The 22,333-nt window shown below is 41.1% G+C and overlaps 1 protein-coding gene across 1 annotated transcript in view; it reads right to left on the reverse strand.

Moving 5' to 3' along the window:
- The window catches only part of PDZD8 (PDZ domain containing 8), an 85,496-nt gene that overhangs the window by 54,596 nt on the left and 8,567 nt on the right, over positions 1-22,333 (reverse strand). The gene's annotated exons all lie outside the window — the stretch shown is intronic.

The raw sequence follows: 22,333 nt of genomic DNA on the forward strand, positions 1-22,333 counted from the left end.
CCATCAAAGCCCAAATTACATAACACTTCGGTTACCTATGAATAATTCAGGCTTGTCCTATGTGCTTATTGTTTAACACTTTGGTTTTCACGGAGAAGCTTGTGCTGAGTTATGAACCGTAGCCTTTAAAATCTTTAATTTTAAATCCTCCATTAAAGCAAAGGACAAAGAAAATGAGAGAAAATTGGGCTCGGGAGTGTATAGTTTTCAATTCCCCTTATAGACTGTTACTGGATCCAGCATTTGTCTGCTTCAAACTTCAGCGCTTCTCACTAACCTCACACAAAAAAGACAGTCAAAAGTCCTTGGTTTCTCACATTCAGGGCCCACCACAATTTATTTTCCCAGTGGCATTTTTCGCTGTTAGAAACCTTCCTTTCGGGGCGCCTGGGTGGCGCAGTCGGTTAAGCGTCCGACTTCAGCCAGGTCACGATCTCGCGGCCCGTGAGTTCGAGCCCCGCGTCGGGCTCTGGGCTGATGGCTCAGAGCCTGGAGCCTGTTTCCGATTCTGTGTCTCCCTCTCTCTCTGCCCTTCCCCCGTTCATGCTCTGTCTCTCTCTGTCCCAAAAATAAATAAAAAACGTTGAAAAAAATTTTTTTAAAAAAGAAACCTTCCTTTCTAGCAAGTGCAGTCACCTCAAGTACCCAGAAGATACCATGCATATTCCAGCTCTCAGGTCTTTCGAACCAACTGGATGTTTTCCCTACTTCTGCAAGCCTAGACAAATCCTAAACACTTTCTATAATCGGCTTTAGGTCCTAGATCACAGCAGAGCACACGCACTGCTTTCACTCTTTATTTTGCAGTCACTTAAATTGCTGTGCATTTACGCTTTGAAATCTCAAATGTGACATGCTCACGACTGTTTGTACCCTTCATGCACACCATCAGGACTCAAGTATGTGTTGAGCTTATTTATAAAAATCCAATGCTAAAAATGAAATAAACATTTAGAAAATAATAGCCTACTATAGTTCATACGGGAAGATATTGACATAGGGGGAGAAACACTGTTTTATGGCTTCCCCGTGAAAAGGATTAAAGGAAAATCTTTTTAGGGACAGACAGATACACAAACAATGTCCTGAGCTTTTCTCCTGCTTCTGAACTAGATGGGAAACAGAAAGTCCTCTTCAGCTCCTTAATTTGCATTTGAAGTCATTTGGTTCAAACTCGCACCAAATTTTTGAAAGGAAAAAGAAAATTAGGAACTAAATTCATCATGCTAATACAATGTTGTAGCTGAGTGCTTTTAACACACAAGCCTCATGGCTCCTGTAGAACATGTGACTGTCACTCTGTGAAACATTACAAAGATCACTATACTATATACACAACCGACTTTGAATATAATAATGCAGCTAAATCAAAGCTGCTCTATGAATCAACTTTTCTTGTCATGTATAAACTTACAATTCAGCAAGAATATTTTCCCACAGGTGTGTGACTTCAATGTTCTATGGAATAAAATCTAATTTGGTTTATTAATGCTTCTAGCAGCATTTGCTAAAAGTGTTTATGCACAAAAGGACATTAAAATCAGAAAAAATGTATTCCATTTAAAAATAATACACTAAACACTGGGATAAAGCTATTTGTTCACCAAGCTAATAAACGGAATCCACACATTTGCATTCTCTAAGGACACTGTTTTCAAAAATTTGAAGTCTAAGCCTTTAAGTATCTCAAACCAATAAAGAAATCCAAACAGCAAAGCAGGCTACTTCTACCCCTTAGTTTTATCTTCCCATCCGACCGCACTATCCTTCCTCAGGATTCATTAGCCTTTCTTCTGTTAGCCTATCAAACATGTCACTGTTTTCTCACTCAAGTTCCCTGAACAAGCTACCTGTACTTCCTCCTGTGGAAGCCTTAAAAAACCAACCCAGAAAGATCAACTTCTAAAATGACAGCACGGGGGGGGGGGGGGGGGGGGGACGGTGCCTGGGTGGCTCAGTCGGTTAAGCATTGGCCTCTTGATTTCCCGTCAGGTGGTGATCTCACTCAGTGTCAGTCATGAGATCAAGCCCACCCCCTGCCCCTGCCCCCACCAGAGCCTGCTTAAGATTCTCTCTCCCTCTCCTTCTGCCCCTTCCCTGCTTGTGTGCACACACACGCTCTCTCTCAAACATTAAATTAATTAAATTAAAAAAATAAAATGACAGCAAAAGAGATCCACTGACGCACTCTGCAATAAAACTGATGCAAGTCATTAACACAGACACAGAAACAGAACACTTCAAGCCTCAGAAATGGCCCTAATGGTAAACAGCAAAGGGAAGAACTTCTATTCATCAATTTTCTTGACTAGAAAATTTGGTTAAGAAAAGTGAGAGTGTGTGGTGTCTAAACCAAGACGGCCCCCCCCCCCCACTCCAGCAGGCTGAACAAGGAAGAGATTCGTCTCCAGACCTCCAGACCGCTTGCAGCTGGGCACAGGGCGGTCTCACCTCCACTCCCGAGGCCTTTCTCCCGGGGGGGGGGGGGGAGAGAGAGAGAGAAGAGAGGGCAGCAGTGTTTCTCATCCAGCCCCCCACTGCCCAGCACTGAGGCTAAGCGCCAGGCCAGTCGAGAGATGGGAGCTCCGTTCCTTGAAAGGCCCCAATCTGTGGGCCGGAGCCCACCGGAGCCCTCATCGTCCTCGCTCTGCCCCAGGATCCAACGGTTCTGTGCCCAGAGGGGCCAGGCTGCTGCCACCCCCGAACCCCCTCGCACCCAGCTTCTGGAGTGGGAGTGGCACTCACTCACGGAGAAGCCGGCCATTGTCCCCAGCCCCAGTGCCCTGGCTCAAAAGATTTTGCTAAGGGGTAGGAAAGGGAAAGCGGGCTTTAAAAAAGCTCCTAACCTCTTCCCGAGGCGCTAACTTCATACACCAAAGAATATGGAGAAGCTCAAACCCTACGTGTGCTCTCAAGAACGAGGGAGGTGGTGACGAAAGGCAGCCGGGAGATTCATGGATTTAACGAAGATGCAGCCTAAATAAAGGCTGCCCTGATCACAGGAAATAAGACGCGGGGAGGATCTCTCCTGAGGTCAGAACAAGTACCAAACGCTGACCTCAAAAATTATTCCTTGAAAGAAGCCACAATGTGACTGGATTCGTTGGTGGAACAATATGTGCCCCCGGGGCACTGTTGAAAACGATAGGGTGAGGGGTAGATGGCACTAAAAGAACCCAGGCAATCACTAAAAAACAAATAAACAATAAGCCCTGGGAGAGCGGGACCGGTGCTCAAAGCTGCTACAATAGATTATCTAAATATCTGATTTCCAACCAAAATTGTGAAGCTTGCAAAGAATCGAGAAAGCATGACCCCTGAAGCAGAACAGGCAACACAAACCGCCAGGAAGAATGACCAGGTGCTGGACTGAACAGAAAAAGACTTCAAAAGAGCCATTAGAAATATGTTCACAAGACATGTTTAACAGCATGATTAAAGCAGTAAAGGGAGGTATTATGACAATGTCACACCAAATAGAGACTATCAATAAAAAATATAGGAGTTACATTAAAAAAACCAAGTGGGAATTCTGGGGTTGAAAACTAAAAATGGAAATAAAAAATTTCAGGGCACCTGAAATGTAACTGCAGAGCCTGGTCTGTAGCCCCTGAGGTTGATTTGATTACCACCCAGTTTTCTGCTGGAGTAACGCACTAAACCCGGGTGGCCTAGTTGGTCGAGCATCTGACTCTTGATTTTGGCTCTAGTCATGATCCCAACCAAGGGCTGTGGGATGGAACCCTACAGCATGGAGCCTGCTTGAGATTCTTGCTCTCTCTCTAAAAGAAAAAAAAGAAAAAAAAAAAGGAAAAGAAAAAAAAGAAAGAAAAAGATTTCACCACCAAAAGGGTTCTCAACCATAAATATGAACTGACAGAAGAAAAGACTTAATGAATTTGAAGATAGAGCAACAGAAGTTACACAAGCCAAAGAACAGCCAAGGAAAAATAACAACAAACAATGAACTGAGTCTTAGAGAAATCTAGGAGACCATTAAGCACACCAACACACATAATGGGAGTGCCAAAGTAAGGGAAAGAGAGAAGAGAGGAGGAAAGAAAGAGGGGAATGGAAAAAACACAGAAATAACAGAGGCAACCAGTAAGCCCCAAAGCCACAAATTATATGATTCCATTCATATAAAAATCCAGAATAGGGAAATCTATAGAGGCAGAAAGTACATTCATATTTAGGGTTGGGGTGGTAGGGGGGTTAGGAGAGGGATAGCTGAAGGGTACGGGGTTTTCTTTTTTGTGGTGATAAAACTTCTAAAATGGACTGTGGTGATGGTCATACATATCTGTGAATATATTAAAAGTCACTAGTATGTAAGCTTTAAAAACGTAAGTTTATGGAATATGAATTATATCTGAATAAAGAAAGCTATTAAGAAAAATCCCAACCCAGGAGGCGCCTGGGTGGCTCAGTCGGTTGAATGTCCCACTTTAGCTCAGGTCATGATCTCCTGGTTTGTGAGTTCGAGCCCCATGTCGGGCTTTGTGCTGACAGCTCGGAGCCTGGAGCCTGCTTTGGATTCTGTGTCCCCCTCTCTCTCCGCCCCACCCCTGCTTGTGCTCTGTCTCTGTCTTCCAAAAATGAACAAACATAAAACAAAAAATTAAAAAAAGAAAAAAGAAAAACAAAAATCCCAACCCAGTTTACCCAGAAATAATTTCTTTTGTCATTGCTTTGATATGTAAATGTTTGGTATTTAAATAAGAAATAAAACCATAAACGACACACCTCTGTTAAAAAAAACTTAGAGCCACTTTTAAGGCTTATGAAAAACAAAGATTTATTGAATAGTCACTATATCAGGTACTGACTCAAAGCATTTATTTGCTCACCTAATACTTACAACAGCCCCCAAACAAGGCATTAGCACACTGTACATAAAGCAACAGTCGTAGAGGCCTCATAAATCCTACACACTGAAAGCAAAACCAGCATTAGCCTGCTAGGGCTGCCCAAACAGAATACCACACGCTGGGTGGCTTAAACAGAAATGTATTTTCTCCTAGTTCTGGAGGCTGAAGTCCACCACTAAGGCGACAGGAGGTTTGGTTTCTTTTCTTTTTTTTTTTTTTTTTTTAATTTATATATGAAATTTATTGTCAAATTGGTTTCCATACAACACCCAGTGCTCATCCCAAAAGGTGCCCTCCTCAATACCCATCACCCACCCTCTCCTCCCTCCCACCCCCCATCAACCCTTAGTTTGTTCTCAGTTCTCAACAGTCTCTTATGCTTTGGCTCTCTCCCACTCTAACCTCTTTTTTTTTTTTTTTTTCCTTCCCCTCCCCCATGGGTTCCTGTTAAGTTTCTCAGGATCCACATAAGAGTGAAACCATATGGTATCTGTCTTTCTCTGTATGGCTTATTTCACTTAGCATCACACTCTCCAGTTCCATCCACGTTGCTACAAAAGGCCATATTTCATTTTTTCTCATTGCCACGTAGTATTCCATTGTGTATATAAACCACAATTTCTTTATTCATTCATCAGTTGATGGACATTTAGGCTCTTTCCATAATTTGGCTATTGTTGAGAGTGCTATGAACATTGGGGTACAAGTGCCCCTATGCATCAGTACTCCTGTGTCCCTTGGATAAATTCCTAGCAGTGCTATTGCTGGGTCATAGGGTAGGTCTATTTTTAATTTTCTGAGGAACCTCCACACTGCTTTCCAGAGCGGCTACACCAATTTGCATTCCCACCAACAGTGCAAGAGGGTTCCCGTTTCTCCACATCCTCTCCAGCATCTACAGTCTCCTGATTTGTTCATTTTGGCCACTCTGACTGGCATGAGGTGATACCTGAGTGTGGTTTTGATTTGTATTTCCCTGATAAGGAGCGACGCTGAACATCTTCTCATGTGCCTGTTGGCCATCCGGATGTCTTCTTTAGAGAAGTGTCTATTCATGTTTTCTGCCCATTTCTTCACTGGGTTATTTGTTTTTCGGGTGTGGAGTTTGGTGAGCTCTTTATAGATTTTGGATACTAGCCCTTTGTCCGATATGTCATTTGCAAATATCTTTTCCCATTCGGTTGGTTGCCTTTTAGTTTTGTTGGTTGTTTCCTTTGCTGTGCAGAAGCTTTTTATCTTCATAAGGTCCCAGTAATTCACTTTTGCTTTTAATTCCCTTGCCTTTGGGGATGTGTCGAGTAAGAGATTGCTACGGCTGAGGTCAGAGAGGTCTTTTCCTGCTTTCTCCTCTAAGGTTTTGATGGTTTCCTGTCTCACATTCAGGTCCTTGATCCATTTTGAGTTTATTTTTGTGAATGGTGTGAGAAAGTGGTCTAGTTTCAACCTTCTGCATGTTGCTGTCCAGTTCTCCCAGCACCATTTGTTAAAGAGACTGTCTTTTTTCCATTGGATGTTCTTTCCTGCTTTGTCAAAGATGAGTTGGCCATACGTTTGTGGGTCTAGTTCTGGGGTTTCTATTCTATTCCATTGGTCTATGTGTCTGTTTTTGTGCCAATACCATGCTGTCTTGATGATGACAGCTTTGTAGTAGAGGCTAAAGTCTGGGATTGTGATGCCTCCTGCTTTGGTCTTCTTCTTCAAAATTACTTTGGCTATTCGGGGCCTTTTGTGGTTCCATATGAATTTTAGGATTGCTTGTTCTAGTTTCGAGAAGAATGCTGGTGCAATTTTGATTGGGATTGCATTGAATGTGTAGATAGCTTTGGGGAGTATTGACATTTTGACAATATTTATTCTTCCAATCCATGAGCAGGGAATGTCTTTCCATTTCTTTAAATCTTCTTCAATTACCTTCATAAGCTTTCTATAGTTTTCAGCATACAGATCCTTTACATCTTTGGTTAGATTTATTCCTAGGTATTTTATGCTTCTTGGTGCAAATGTGAATGGGATCAGTTTCTTTATTTGTCTTTCTGTTGCTTCATTGTTAGTGTATAAGAATGCAACTGATTTCTGTACATTGATTTTGTATCCTGCAACTTTGCTGAATTCATGTATCAGTTCTAGCAGACTTTTGGTGGAGTCTATCGGATTTTCCATGTATAATATCATGTCATCTGCAAAAAGCGAAAGCTTGACTTCATCTTTGCCAATTTGGATGCCTTTGATTTCCTTTTGTTGTCTGATTGCTGATGCTAGAACTTCCAGCACTATGTTAAACAACAGCGGTGAGAGTGGGCATCCCTGTCGTGTTCCTGATCTCAGGGAAAAAGCTCTCAGTTTTTCCCCGTTGAGGATGATGTTAGCTGTGGGCTTTTCATAAATGGCTTTTATGATCTTTAAGTATGTTCCTTCTATCCCGACTTTCTCAAGGGTTTTTATTAAGAAAGGGTGCTGGATTTTGTTAAAGGCCTTTTCTGCATCGATTGACAGGATCATATGGTTCTTCTCTTTTTTTTTGTTAATGTGATGTATCACGTTGATTGATTTGCGAATGTTGAACCAGCCCTGCATCCCAGGAATGAATCCCACTTGATCATGGTGAATAATTCTTTTTATATGCCATTGAATTCGATTTGCTAGTATCTTATTGAGAACTTTTGCATCCATATTCATCAGGGATATTGGCCTGTAGTTCTCTTTTTTTACTGGGTCTCTGTCTGGTTTAGGAATCAAAGTAATACTGGCTTCATAGAATGAGTCTGGAAGTTTTCCTTCCCTTTCTATTTCTTGGAATAGCTTGAGAAGGATAGGTATTATCTCTGCTTTAAACGTCTGGTAGAACTCCCCTGGGAAGCCATCTGGTCCTGGACTCTTATTTGTTGGGAGATTTTTGATAACCGATTCAATTTCTTCGCTGGTGATGGGTCTGTTCAAGCTTTCTATTTCCTCCTGATTGAGTTTTGGAAGAGTGTGGGTGTTCAGGAATTTGTCCATTTCTTCCAGGTTGTCCAATTTGTTGGCATATAATTTTTCATAGTATTCCCTGATAATTGTTTGTATCTCTGAGGGATTGGTTGTAATCATTCCATTTTCATTCATGATTTTATCTATTTGGGTCATCTCCCTTTTCTTTTTGAGAAGCCTGGCTAGAGGCTTGTCAATTTTGTTTATTTTTTCAAAAAACCAACTCTTGGTTTCGTTGATCTGCTCTACAGTTTTTTTAGATTCTATATTGTTTATTTCTGCTCTGATCTTTATTATTTCTCTTCTTCTGCTGGGTTTAGGCTGCCTTTGCTGTTCTGCTTCTATTTCCTTTAGGTGTGCTGTTAGATTTTGTATTTGGGATTTTTCTTGTTTCTTGAGATAGGCCTGGATTGCAATGTATTTTCCTCTCAGGACTGCCTTCGCTGCGTCCCAAAGCGTTTGGATTGTTGTATTTTCATTTTCGTTTGTTTCCATATATCTTTTAATTTCTTCTCTAATTGCCTGGTTGACCCACTCATTCGTTAGTAGGGTGTTCTTTAACCTCCATGCTTTGGGAGGTTTTCCAGACTTTTTTCTGTGGTTGATTTCAAGCTTCATAGCATTGTGGTCTGAAAGTATGCATGGTATGATTTCAATTCTTGTAAACTTATGAAGGGCTGTTTTGTGACCCAGTATATGATCTATCTTGGAGAATGTTCCATGTGCACTCGAGAAGAAAGTATATTGTTGCTTTGGGATGCAGAGTTCTAAATATATCTGTCAAGTCCATCTGATCCAATGTCTCATTCAGGGCCCTTGTTTCTTTATTGACCGTGTGTCTAGATGATCTATCCATTTCTGTAAGTGGGGTGTTAAAGTCCCCTGCAATTACCACATTCTTATCAATAAGGTTGCTTGTGTTTATGAGTAATTGTTTTATATATTTGGGCGCTCCGGTATTCGGCACATAGACATTTATAATTGTTAGCTCTTCCTGATGGATAGACCCTGTCACTATTATATAATGTCCTTCTTCATCTCTTGTTACAGCCTTTAATTGAAAGTCTAGTTTGTCTGATATAAGTATGGCTACTCCAGCTTTCTTTTGGCTTCCAGTAGCATGATAAATAGTTCTCCATCCCCTCACTCTCAATCTAAAGGTGTCCTCAGGTCTAAAATGAGTCTCTTGTAGACAGCAAATAGATGGGTCTTGTTTTTTTATCCATTCTGATACCCTATGTCTTTTGGTTGGCGCACTTAATCCATTTACATTCAGTGTTATTATAGAAAGATATGGGTTTAGAGTCATTGTGATGTCTGTATGTTTTATGCTTGTAGTGATGTCTCTGGTACTTTGTCTCACAGGGTCCCCCTTAGGATCTCTTGGAGGGCTGGTTTAGTGGTGACAAATTCCTTCAGTTTTTGTTTGTTTGGGAAGACCTTTATCTCTCCTTCTATTCTAAATGACAGACTTGCCGGATAAAGGATTCTCGGCTGCATATTTTTTCTGTCTAGCACACTGAAAATCTCGTGCCAATTCTTTCTGGCCTGCCAAGTTTCAAAAGAGAGATCAGTCACGAGTCTTATAGGTCTCCCTTTATATGTGAGGGCACGTTTACCCCTTGCTGCTTTCAGAATTTTCTCTTTATCCCTGTATTTTGCCAGTTTCACTATGATATGTCGTGCAGAAGATCGATTCAAGTTACGTCTGAAGGGAGTTCTCTGTGCCTCTTGGATTTCAATGCCTTTTTCCTTCCCCGCTTCAGGGAAGTTCTCAGCTATTATTTCTTCAAGTACCCCTTCAGCACCTTTCCCTCTCTCTTCCTCCTCTGGGATACCAATTATGCGTATATTGTTTCTTTTTAGTGTATCACTTAGTTCTCTAATTTTCCCCTCATACTCCTGGATTTTATCTCTCTTTTTCTCAGCTTCCTCTTTTTCCATAACTTTATCTTCTAGTTCACCTATTCTCTCCTCTGCCTCTTCAATCCGAGCCGTGGTGGTTTCCATTTTGTTATGCATTTCGTTTAAAGCGTTTTTCAGCTCCTCGTGACTGTTCCTTAGTCCCTTGATCTCTGTAGCAAGAGATTCTCTGCTGTCAGCTATACTGTTTTCAAGCCCAGCGATTAATTTTATGACTATTATTCTAAATTCACTTTCTGTTATATTATTTAAATCCTTTTTGATCAGCTCATTAGCTGTTGTTACTTCCTGGAGATTCTTCTGAGGGGAATTCTTCCGCTTGGTCATTTTGGATAGTGCCTGGCGTGGCGAGGACCTGCAGGGCACTTCCCCTGTGCTGTGGTGTATAACTGGAGTTGGTGGGCGGAGCCGCAGTCAGACCTGATGTCTGCCCCCAGCCCACCGCTGGGGCCACAGTCAGACTGGTGCGTGCCTTCTCTTCCCCTCTCCTAGGGGCGGGATTCACTGTGGGGTGGGGTGGCCTGTCTGGGCTACTTGCACACTGCCAGGCTTGTGATGCTGGGGATCTGGCGTCTTAGCTGGGGTGGGTAGGCAAGGTGCACAGGGGCAGGAGGGGCAGGCTTAGCTTGCTTCTCCTTAGGTGATCCACTTCAGGAGGGGCCCTGTGGCAGCAAGAGGGAGTCAGATCCGCTGCCGGAGGTTTGGCTCCGCAGAAGCGCAGAGTTGGGTGTTTGCGCGGAGCGAGCAAGTTCCCTGGCAGGAACTGGTTCTCTTTGGGATTTTGGCTGGGGGATGGGCGGGGGAGATGGCGCTGGCGAGCGCCTTTGTTCCCCACCAAACTGAGCTCTGTCGTCCGGGGGCTCAGCAGCTCTCCTTCCCTTTGTCCTCCAGCCTTCCCGCTTTCTGAGCAGAGCTGTTAACTTATGACCTCCCAGACGCTAAGTCGCGCTTGCTGTCGGAACACAGTCCGTCAGGCCCCTCCGCTTTTTGCAAGCCAGACTCGGGGGCTCTGCTTGGCCGGCGAGCCGCCCCTCCGCCCCGGCTCCCTCCCGCCAGTCCGTGGAGCGCGCACCGCCTCGCCGTCCTTCCTACCCTCTTCCGTGGGCCTCTCGTCTGCGCTTGGCTCCGGCGACTCCGTTCTGCTAATCCTCTGGCGGTTTTCTGGGTTATTTAGGCAGGTGTAGGTGGAATCTAAGTGATCAGCAGGACGCGCGGTGAGCCCAGCGTCCTCCTACGCCGCTATCTTCCCTCTCTCCAGGAGGTTTGGTTTCTAGTGAGCCTCTCTCCTTGGCTTGAAGACAGGCACCTTCTTGCTGTAATCTCTCATGGCTTTTCTCTCTGCACACCCACTCCTGATGTTCATTCCTTTTCTTACAAAGACACTGGTCCTACTGGGTTAGAGTTCCATCCTTATGACCTCACTTAAGGACCTTAATTACCTCCTTAAGGGCCCCACCTCAAATACCGCTGCGCTGAGGGTTAGGGCTTCAACATACCAATTCTGGGGGAAACAATTCAGTCCACAACAGAACGCAAATGTTAACTCCAGAGCCTGGTCTGTAGTCCCTGAGGTTGATCTGATTGCCACCCAGTTTTCTGCTGGAATAACACGCTAACCCTGGCCTGAAGGTACCTGGCAAGGACGCTCACGGTTTCACGTATATTATTGTGCTTGATCCACAAAGTAACATGGGGAAGCACAGTCTGCAAATCATTTCTGCATTTCACACAGATAAGGAAACAGGTACAGAAGAAAACAAAGAGACTGCTGGAGACTGCATCCTTTATTAAAAAGTTACATGAAAATAAATGCCAGCAAAATGAGGGCATAAACCAAGAAAGAAGCGACCCAGAAAAGAGTCGATCCAAGTCCAGAAAGCAATGATCTCCTAAACCCAGATGACAGGTGTGTGGCAAGCCAAGAGACAAGCCTGGTTTGAAATGGGTGATGAAGGCTCTGAGAAGATCTCTAGGAAATAAGGGGAATGAATAAGATAGGCAGAAGGAACGAGAAGGGAGAGTTAATTTTTCAGTTAAATCTTGAAAATTTGTTTAAGGCAATTAGGTAAAAAAAAAAAAAATTCAAACTTGACTGTAGGGACATATTGTTTTGAATGGCACAAAGATTTTGAAATTGGAATACAGAGAAGGAAACATAAAGCTGCATATTAGGTAGCTCTACAATAAAGAAAAATTATGCAGACGTAGTAACAACGTAAATACATAGACCGGTCAAGGAAGAGAACTCTGAACAGAACATAAATGTTATTGATTATGTACAAATAAGGATGCAGTTCAATGCATCAACTGCAAACAGTGATATAGCTGAATCAGGAAAAGGCAGAAGGGAAGACACAAGAGGCCATCACCTAGCTAAATCCTCACCTACCTCAGAAGGAAGTCAATCAACAGACAGTGTCTGACGTTGTTAAATCAAGAACAGCAATGGGACATTGCTGAGCAATAAAGAGGTAACGCCATGATTAATTAGCATAGCTAACTTTACCAAGTGCTTACTGTATAACAAGCATTACAATGATTAATTCTTAATAATTCTATGAGATGTAATGAATTCTCATTTTGTAGATGAGGAAATGGAGACACAGAAGCTATAAAGCTAGTAAGCAGTAAGAATCAAGATAAGAATCAAAGCAGTCAGGCTCCCAAATCTGTGTTCTTAATCAGCACCTCTTAAAACTTGTTAAAGAAACAGTTACAAATGGTTGATTCTGAAGAGTATGACTTCTGTTAGGAAAGTAGAGGATTTAGGGAAGTGACTGCTGACTTTCATACTAAGTCCTGTCATATGTGATTTTTTAATTTGATTTTTAAATTATGTACATTAACTTGGGGTGCCTGGGTGGCTCCGTCAGTTAAGCATCCGACTTCGGCTCAGGTCATGATCTCCTGGTTTGTGGGCTCAAGCCCCGCGTCGGGCTCTGTGCTGATAGCTCGGAGCCTGGAGCCTGCTTCGGATTCTGTGTCTCCCTCTCTCTCTGCCTCTCCCCTGCTTATGTTCTGTCTCTCTCTGTCTCAAAAATAAATAAAAAATTAAAAAAAATTGTTTTAATAAATTATGTACTTTAACTAAAATGAAAAGACAATACCAAATGTTGAAGATGTGAAACTGCTAGTGTAGACTATCGTAACTACTTTGAAAACTCTGTGGCAATATTTACTAAACCGGTACAGATGCATAACCCATGACCCAGCAAACCTACTCCGAGATACATCCAATAGAAATGTGCACAAACGGTCACCACAAGACATGTATAAGAATATTCATAACAGGGCTATCCAATGGTCCATCACGAGTAGAAGGGATAAACTGAGTACAATCACACAGTGGAATACTCCACAGCAAATATAATGAACAAACTACATCCGTGCACAGTAACATGGATTAATTTCACAAACATACTGTTGAGCTAAGAAGCTAGAAAAACGATGTGTGCACCCAGCATGGCTCAATTTATATAAAGTTCAAAAACAGATTTAAAAAAAAAAAAAAAAAGGAAGAAAACCAACCCAAAAGCAATGGTGACAGAAGTCAAGAGAGCTACGTTGAGAGAGGGGAGGGTAGTGACTGGGTGGCATTCAAGGGACTTCCTGGTTGCTGGTAATATTCTATCGCTTGTTCTGAATGCTGTTCTGTTCACTTTGTAAAAATGCATTGAAATGAATCTTATAATAGTGCACATTTTAAGTGATGAGTTGTATTTTAGTAAAAGTTAAAAAAAACATGTTTAATTTAAAAATGTACATTACTTTGGTAACATTTTAAAAATATACAGTATTCAAATTTTACACCTACAAGAGAAGCCAAGCCTTCTTCTCATATGTGGATCCGAATCTTTTTTAATGTCTAAAATATGTTTTTTCTCTAAGATGTTTCTTCAAGAATGCTCTATAAGCACCCTGAATGCCAGCTGGTGACATCTCTGTCACATGGCAGCAATAAAACTGTTTGCAAACACTGTGATCTTTAGAGAAAAAGGGTTTACTACAAACCCAATATAAAAATAGTCTGAGGTCTAAATCTACTCTTGACTTCAGCATGGGCTCTGTGTCTTTGCCAAAGTAATAAATCTGCTCAAGTCTTCAACTCAATAAAAGGGAAAACTTCCTAACAATTAGAGCTAGTAAAAAAAAAAAAAAGGCACAGCTATCTCAATGCACTGCATACCTTCTATCTCTAGAAATACTCAAGTAGAGGTTGGACGAGGCTTTGTCAAGGAGGGAAGGTGTCATGAAAAGAAACACAAAAATAAGAATCATGCAAGGCCAACTCCAAGAGATTTTTTTCAAAATAATCAGGGGAGAGCAGTGATGCCCCAAAGTGGCCATAAGTTAATGACTGTCTGCTACAAACTATGGGGGTTTACTGAACTACTCTCTTAACTTCTGAATAAGTTTTAAATCTTCCCTAATGAAGAATTAGAAGAGGTCTATTCAGTATACTAAAACAATTTCAGTTCTCTCTTCTTTCTCCTTTCTCTTCTATACTTTCTTTAGCAACATCATTTGTTCTCACTGCTTCTACAAGTTCTATATATTGATGCCTAAAAGTAAATTAGACACCTTTTCTTGAAACTGGCTCCTTCTCTCCTGTTTTCTCTTACTGGCACCACCGACTTCATAGACACTTGGAAACCTGAAGTTACCTTTTACTCTTTCCCTTCTCGCAACCCATCCGTTCCACCTCCATTCCCTTCTATGTACTGGTGAGATGTCTCTTCTACTCTTGTTCGGTGTTCCCCATTGGCCTGGTTCGGGTTTTCACTAGTGACTTACAAGGCTAGGATTTCTGAAGTCAGGTTTCCTCTTCTTTAAAAAAAGTATTTTTAAATCCAAAACAAAAGCCTTCTGCTTCTTTAAGTAAAAAGCTACTTCATAGGACAATTACAAAGACTTAGAGAGTTCACACGTGAAATAGTGGGGCTCCCAACATGTAATAGGCACACAAAGCCTGGTTTTCTTCCTTCTCCATGCTCAAGTCTCATCAAACCTGCTTCCTCAGGGAATCCTTAAAGATACCATCCAATGTCCTGATTCAGTTCCTTCTGCTATTTCTTCCACCAAACCATACCTCCATCCCATCACCCCATGTCTAAAGATAAACTATCCTTGGGGCGCCTGGGTGGCGCAGTCGGTTAAGCGTCCGACTTCAGCCAGGTCATGATCTCGCGGTCCGTGAGTTCGAGCCCTGCGTCAGGCTCTGGGCTGATGGCTTGGAGCTTGGAGCCTGTTTCCGATTCTGTGTCTCCCTCTCTCTCTGCCCCTCCCCCGTTCATGCTCTGTCTCTCTATGTCCGAAAAATAAATAAACGTTGGAAAAAAAAAATTAAAAAAAAAAAGATAAACTATCCTTTACTGGTCAGCCCAAACGTCATCTCATCCCTTTCCACCAATGTGCTTACTGACTCAAAAGACCACAGTCTTGTTTCAGGCTTGGGAATATAAACAACACTACATCCTGCCTAAGGAAGAGAGTAGAACGAGCAGTTCTCAAGAGGCAACTGGGAATTGTGTGTTTTTTGCCTTTCAGTCTGACAGTCTTGGCTCTCTTGCATTAGGAGCCAGAAAACCTAAGTGTGCTTTAAATTCTCCTAAACCAAATATATAAACTAGATAAAGCAGGGGTGATCATCTTCAAAACGTTTCTCTACTTACCCTTCTTCAGAGGTAGCACAGTATTCCTTTAAAAAATGACTATTTAAGTATCACAAAACCTCAGCTGCCCGTAACTTCCCTGGTGCGCATTATTGTGCAAACTATGGCACACTAACACAAAACTCCATGTAAGCTAGAGGGAAAACAAAGCACGTGTGGCTCAAAATACTCTTACTTTTCTATACCTACATTTCAAAGTTCCAATTTTACTTGGACAATTCAACCGATACATCAAAGGCCATTCGCACACCGAGCTCCCCCAAGCTTACCGAGGTCAGGACTGCCACATCATTTCTCCCGAGAGACTGCCTGCTAAGCGCTGTGATTCCCGAGGTAGTCCTGCGTGGTGAGCCCCTTTCCGCCACTCACCTCCTCTCTGTAAAGGGCAGGCTCCACCTGCTGTTGCTTCCTCGCCTGTGTTCCAAAAGCACTTTCTACACGCTTCTATTATGCCCCTAATCACCCTGTTTACATGTCTGTTTCTCTCTGGTTCTCCCTCACACCACCCCCTCCTCCCAACTAAATCGCCAGCTGCCTGAAGGAAAGAAACATATGCAACAGCTATTGGAGAACAGGATCAGGAGCAGACTCTGGAGCTTGAACAGCTTGGCTTGGGATTCTGTTCTGCCACTTGCCAGTAATATAACCTTGAGCACAGTGTGACTTTAAGCCTCAGTTTCCTCATATGAAAAAGGATAATAATTATACCTACCTCAGAGCTGTTACAAGGACTACGTGAAATAATAAAAAGCATTGTTCATCCCTCACTCCTCAGCTTCTTTTTGACGAGGCAGTTTAAAGCAGTGTTAGGCACACAGGTTTTAGAGCCGGTGCTTGGTTTTGAATTTTGGTTCTTACATTTACTAGCTTTAAGACCTTGGACAAGCTACTTCAACTCTCAAAGCCTCAGTTTCTTCATCTGTAAAAGTAAGATAATAATTATTACCTATCTTAATAAGGTTATTTTAAGGATGAGATGAGAAAGTTCACATAAAGCAGTGGGCACAGTGAGGGGCTCTACAAATACTTCCTATCAAATTTTCTATTTATCTATTTTAAGGCTGATCTCCCAGAGACTTAACACAGGGCCAACTCCTTCCCTTCCACAAAGAACCATTTCGGGAGTGTGCGTTCACCAAGTCTGATGTTCAAAGTCACAGCTGTTTGTCTTCCTTGGATTTTAGATTCCACATGGCCATGACTTCAGTCGTGATACCAGTTGGTTTTTTAAAAATTGTGCCCTTTGAGAGGATATCAACTTGCAAGTGCAAGGAAACAAATTAACAATAGCCAGTAGGGCCTCCCTACCCTAGGTGTTCCCTTTCTACCTCTGCATCATTAAACTTCATAACTTATATAACTAAAGTATATGTGAAAACTGAATATAGTCAGACACCAACTTAAGGAAACCTATGGAGAATTGTTCCATTTATGGAATTCCTGCATGTGCACCACGCTGACAAATCTACACTTTGGAAGAGGATTGCAATTCCTGTACTCCCAAGGAGAAAAAAGTAGTGGTGAACAATTATGAAACTAACAAGGACAACAAACCCAGTTATCAAAACTTCCCCCAGAGGATCTATATACCTTCAACTTCATACAAAATGTTCACTTTTATCCCAAACTCCTAATTCTGCATAGAAGAATCAAGATCTAAAATGCTTCACAACTCTCTGAGGTAGTTTTACATATACACTGAACAAAAAGAGTGGTGACAGAGGCCACAGGTCCCTCACAAGAGAACTCAATAGGTGGTGACTCAAAGGTGAGTCAATGTTAACCGATATCCTACGCACCAGAGAGACAAAGTATCAAATGAGAGGAGTCGCTCAGGGAACCAAAGCAATCCTCTTGACCACGTCTGATAAATCTCCTATGTTTTTGTGTTCATCGCAACTCACAAAGTGAGGGTCCCTTACCATAGCCTGTGATGAATGAAATTGAAATCCTCAGCTTTCACAAAGCTGGGGGGGGGGGGGCCAGGCAGAACCATGAAAAGAGCTGTCCTCAAATTCAAATCCCCACTCCTCTCTGCCAGCTCCCCCAACACACACTTTATTAGAGTAAGAGAATATAAAAGTTACTATTTTATTGGTTTCTAGCATGTCTATAAATTATATAATACCTTCACGTACATCTGTGATTCTTATGATTCATAACAACATACGGCATTGTAAGTCTTAGTTTATAGATGAAGAAATTAAGGATGAGGAAGTTCAAGTGGCTTTCTGTGATCGGTCGGTGATCACAATGGTACAATCATAACTGCAACAGATCCACTCAAATCTGTGCTCCTTACAACACCAAGATGTAAATACTATAAATCAAATGAAAATGTATGTTTGAAATGTTCAAAATGTTCATTCAAGCTGACTCAGGAAGCGAGGCAACAGAGGTTCCTCCTTTATAAACGGTAAAAATAAACACATTTGAGATTATATCAGCAGTTCTCAAATACCTGGTTCACAGGACCCCTACACATTTTAAAAATCATTAAGGACTCCAAAGACCCATTGTTTATGGGTTATATAGACATCTACCACGTTAGAAATTAAAAATAACACTTTTACACATAAGAATCCACAAGCTCACATTCCATCAACTGTCTGGGTGATGATGTCCTCACACATCATATAACTCTTGGAAAACACCACTGTACCTTGTAAGAGAATGGCACTGAAAAAGGCAAATAGCATTTCTGTATTACCATGAGAATCGTTTTGACATGGTAGACTCCTCCTGTAAGGGTCGTGGAGATCCAAAGCGGTCCTCAAACCACACTCTGAAAACCACTCACTGAGTGGGGCGCCTGGGTGGCTCAGTCAGTTATGAGTCCAACTCTTGGTTTCAGCTCAGCTCATGATCTCACGGTTCGTGAGCTCAAACCCATGTTGGGCTCCTTCACTGTCAGCTCAGAGCTTGCTTGGGATTCACTCTCTTTCCCTTTCTTTCTGCCCCTCACCAGCTCATGCTCTCCTCTCTCTCTCAAATAAAGAAATACACTTAAGAAAAGAAAAAAGAAAACTACAGAGTTAAAAACTTCACAGAAAAAGTTAACAGCTATCATGGCAATTCTTCAATTCTAAGTTCTAACCTGTTATCTTACTTTAAGTACACTGTTTCTCACTACTGGATTAAAAAAAAATTTAAGGAAGGAGTGTTTTATTTATTCCCTCCTACCACTAAATCTCTTTGCAATGTGTAGTGCCCTGGACAAAGATGGTACCACACATTTATGGGGTAAATTGAATCTCTTCTAAACTCTAGTGGATAGAGGAAGAGAAAACCTCTTAAAGCAAAATTATCACCTCCCTACTATGATAAAGACATGAAAAATGAAGTATATAATACAGAGGTCAGGTCTTCTTAAGCCAGTGAGATGCATCAAATGGACAAAAACTCCATTCAAGACATGGAGGAAAAGATCTAAACGAGAAACGAGGAGAAAGTTAATGCTTTAAGGTTATAACTGTCCAGCTTTCTCCTAAGTTTTCTCTATCCAAATAAAAGTAGCAAAGCATATTCTGAAGTATAAATGGTTTTAATATTATCTGTATCTCTGCTTCTCTTACCTCAAGTTGGAACTTATTAAATATTTCTTTAACTTAGTAAATATTTTTAAGAAGAATTGTACCTGTATATTTGAGAGAAATCCAAACATGAGACCTCTGCAGAAATAACAGATAAGTGAATAATAATGCCACCTCATAATTACATAATTTTTTCTAAAAATTTTAAAAACTTTAATTTTCATTCAGTCTTAAAAATAACAAGTTGCAAGACTTACCCAAGGATACACTAAATCAACAAATCAACAGTAATTTCAGAAATACAAAAGTAATTCCCAGTCATCTAATCCTACAGTTTCAGGGCAAAGAGGCTAAGCTACTTTCCAGAGAAACCGTAAGAGCACAGAGCATCCCCAAGACACCCCAACAGTTAACAGCACAGACTGTGGCCTAATAAATGCTGTTGACTAGCATGATTCTCAGAATAATGGAGTCCAAATCCTAAATTGATAGCATTAAGAATTCCAAACATTTTGAGTAACTTACTCAAATATTAAAAAAAAATAGTTTACTAAAAAATGGCTTAAAATTTAGATAAATTGTATTCATGGGCTTTATTACAGACTAAGACTGTCAGGAATTTTCTCCTTAGACGTCACTAATTTCAGAATACCTGAACTAAATTCAATCTGTACTATCTGCCACTCCAGTATTAGTAAATGAAGGACACACAGTTTGCTACAAACATTTCAATTCTTCCTATGTCAAAAGTTTGCAATGGAGTCCTGACTAAAACCCAAAGTTAAATACTGAGAACTAATAACCTTTCCAAATATTAGAATAGACCAAACATCACCTGTCCTAAATCTTACAGATTATACTTAATGGTAAGAACAAAATAAGGCTTTTAGTGCATTATAAAAATGATTATCATACAGTGAAATTAGCTATAATAGAATGGCTCTTACTTCAGCCACAGCAAGTTTCACAGAACTAAAAGCTCTGAATTATTCACTTGCTTGACCAAATAACTAAGGTAGCAGAGACTGCGTAGTCAGCAACCACAATCATCCTTAGTGATGAGTATGAGCATAATCTAGTACACACGAAAGACTATCGCGTGAAAAGGAGAGTAAGCACATAACACAAACACCAGAGGCATTATTTGGTAGATATTGATGCCTAAATGAAATAGCTGTATCTAAGAACAGAGCACAGTTATTTTTTCAAATATAGATTCGTATAGCCAGCTACTAAATAAAAATATGTCTTATCACTATTTAAGATTTTACAGCAAAAATCGCTTACAATTGCAGATTACAATTAGGAAGGATGTGGGAGCTGATCCTATGAGAAATGGCTTCTAAACATCTGAGGTCACAAATACCTGTTTCACTGGCATGTACCTTGCCAGTGAACCAAGTACACATACAGGTACTTAATACAAAGGAAAATACTCAATCAAAACATTTTTATTGTGCTAATCATAGCATTCTTGTTTTTAAGTGCATGCCAACAAGAACTAATTATGCTGGGCAGTGGGCCATTTTCTAGCTCTTTTCTCAAAGATATGCAAACCAAAGCATAGACATCTCAATACTCTACTCACCATATCATCACCTCTATTCTCCAGACAATACATGAAGAATTCATGGGCATAAATACCCAATGTACTGATTAAAGAAGAAAGAAATACATGTTCTAAAGCAGTCTGCTGGTTTCATGAAAAAATTATGGACCAGACCAGCGAAAATCAGTTCTGTTTTTCTTTATCAGTCCAAGGAAAGGATCATCTACAGTTTATCTATACTGACCTTTCCTAAGAATACGAAATTGAAAGCCACAGCTTCTGGAGGGTCAGAGAAAGTTGCAAACACATGCAGGTTTTGTTTTTGTTTGCATGTGGAAATAGAGCTGGTGCCCATAAGGTGCCCAACAGACCTTAACTCAGAACTATGAATTGCTGGAGATTTTCATCAGCATTATTTGTGTTATGTGTGGTGTGATGTAGTATGGTGTGTGCGTGTGTGTGTGTGTGTGTGTGTGTGTGCGCGCGCGCATGTGCGCGGCGCTCCTCTTCAATACTGACTTTACAGTCAGAATTTAGGTTACAAACTAGCAGCCTAACTGTGTTTATAATGACAACCTTACACCATTTTTTAAAAAAAGGTTAAAATGTTTTGTACATTTGTTTATGAAATTCAAAGGATACAGAATTCTTTAGACTGAACTCAAAATTCCAGCACTTCAGTTACATAGCTGAGGTCACTTTGTGAAAATCTATCAAGCATACTCTCAGGATCTGGGCAATTTCTATCTACACACACACACACACACACACACACACACACACACACACACACACAAGTTCGTACACACACAAAAAAGTTCTGCATTTAAAGGGCTAACGTGCTTTTTTCTGTAGGATGATGAAAAGACGCTATTTAGGCAGGGACAAGAAAAATGATGTTGTGAGCTCTTCGGCTGTCTGTGGGAAAAACATTCCTGAAGTAAAACCAGGAAGGCCCTTGTGATGGGCGCATGCTTGGAGTGTGAGGACAGCCAGGAGGCCAGAACAGACTAAGTGAAAGAAGAGTTATAGAAGATAAGGTCAGAGCTGGAGACATGGCCAGGAGTGAAGTAAAGTGGTGAATGAGTTAGACCCACACATACCTTTGAAAGGGGAAACAAGTTTAATGTGTCACCTAGCAAATATCTGACATATCTCTAGTAAAATGTCTGACAGATATAGGATAATCAATAAACGTGTATTCACTTAGTTACTAAACCAAAGATACGGAAGTTTATTCAGTAGGTGTCCTATATGTGACATTTAATATCTCCAATTAGATAGATACTACTTGTTTCCATTTTACAGATATGAAAACTGAAACCAGGGAAGAGAAAGCCCTTTGTTCAAGGGTTCTTGCTTGGGAGAGTGAAGTCAGGTACATATTATCCCCAAAGCTCTATGGACTGAGACAGACAACTAAGTACTTCTCTCTGGCCTCAACCCAAAAGAATAAAATAATTCCATAGTAGTGGCAGTCTCTACTTAGCACCTGCATTTCTACTCATCTGAAGGTAAGTAATTAACACCTATACCTCCTTCTTCCCTACTACAACTACCATAAGTATGTGGTTTTATCCGAGTCTTAGCAATTTGGCAAGGAACATTTTCAAACTAAACTTCTGTAAAACTTCTACTAATAACTAGGTAGTTGCTTTATGACTCTCCAGTGAAGTAGGATGTGCTCTGATGCCATGCCAAAAGTGCTGGTAGGTCCTAGGACTCCAGAAACAGAACAAAGGGATTTAACTGCACTTGTTTCCTGGTGACATTGTTCTGAGAAAATGGAGAATATGATAGGAAGAAATGTAAGGGCAA

Source organism: Herpailurus yagouaroundi, unplaced genomic scaffold (genome assembly GCF_014898765.1).
Source record: "Herpailurus yagouaroundi ecotype Mexico unplaced genomic scaffold, PumYag 163, whole genome shotgun sequence".
In the NCBI taxonomy this organism is placed as follows: domain Eukaryota; kingdom Metazoa; phylum Chordata; class Mammalia; order Carnivora; family Felidae; genus Herpailurus; species Herpailurus yagouaroundi.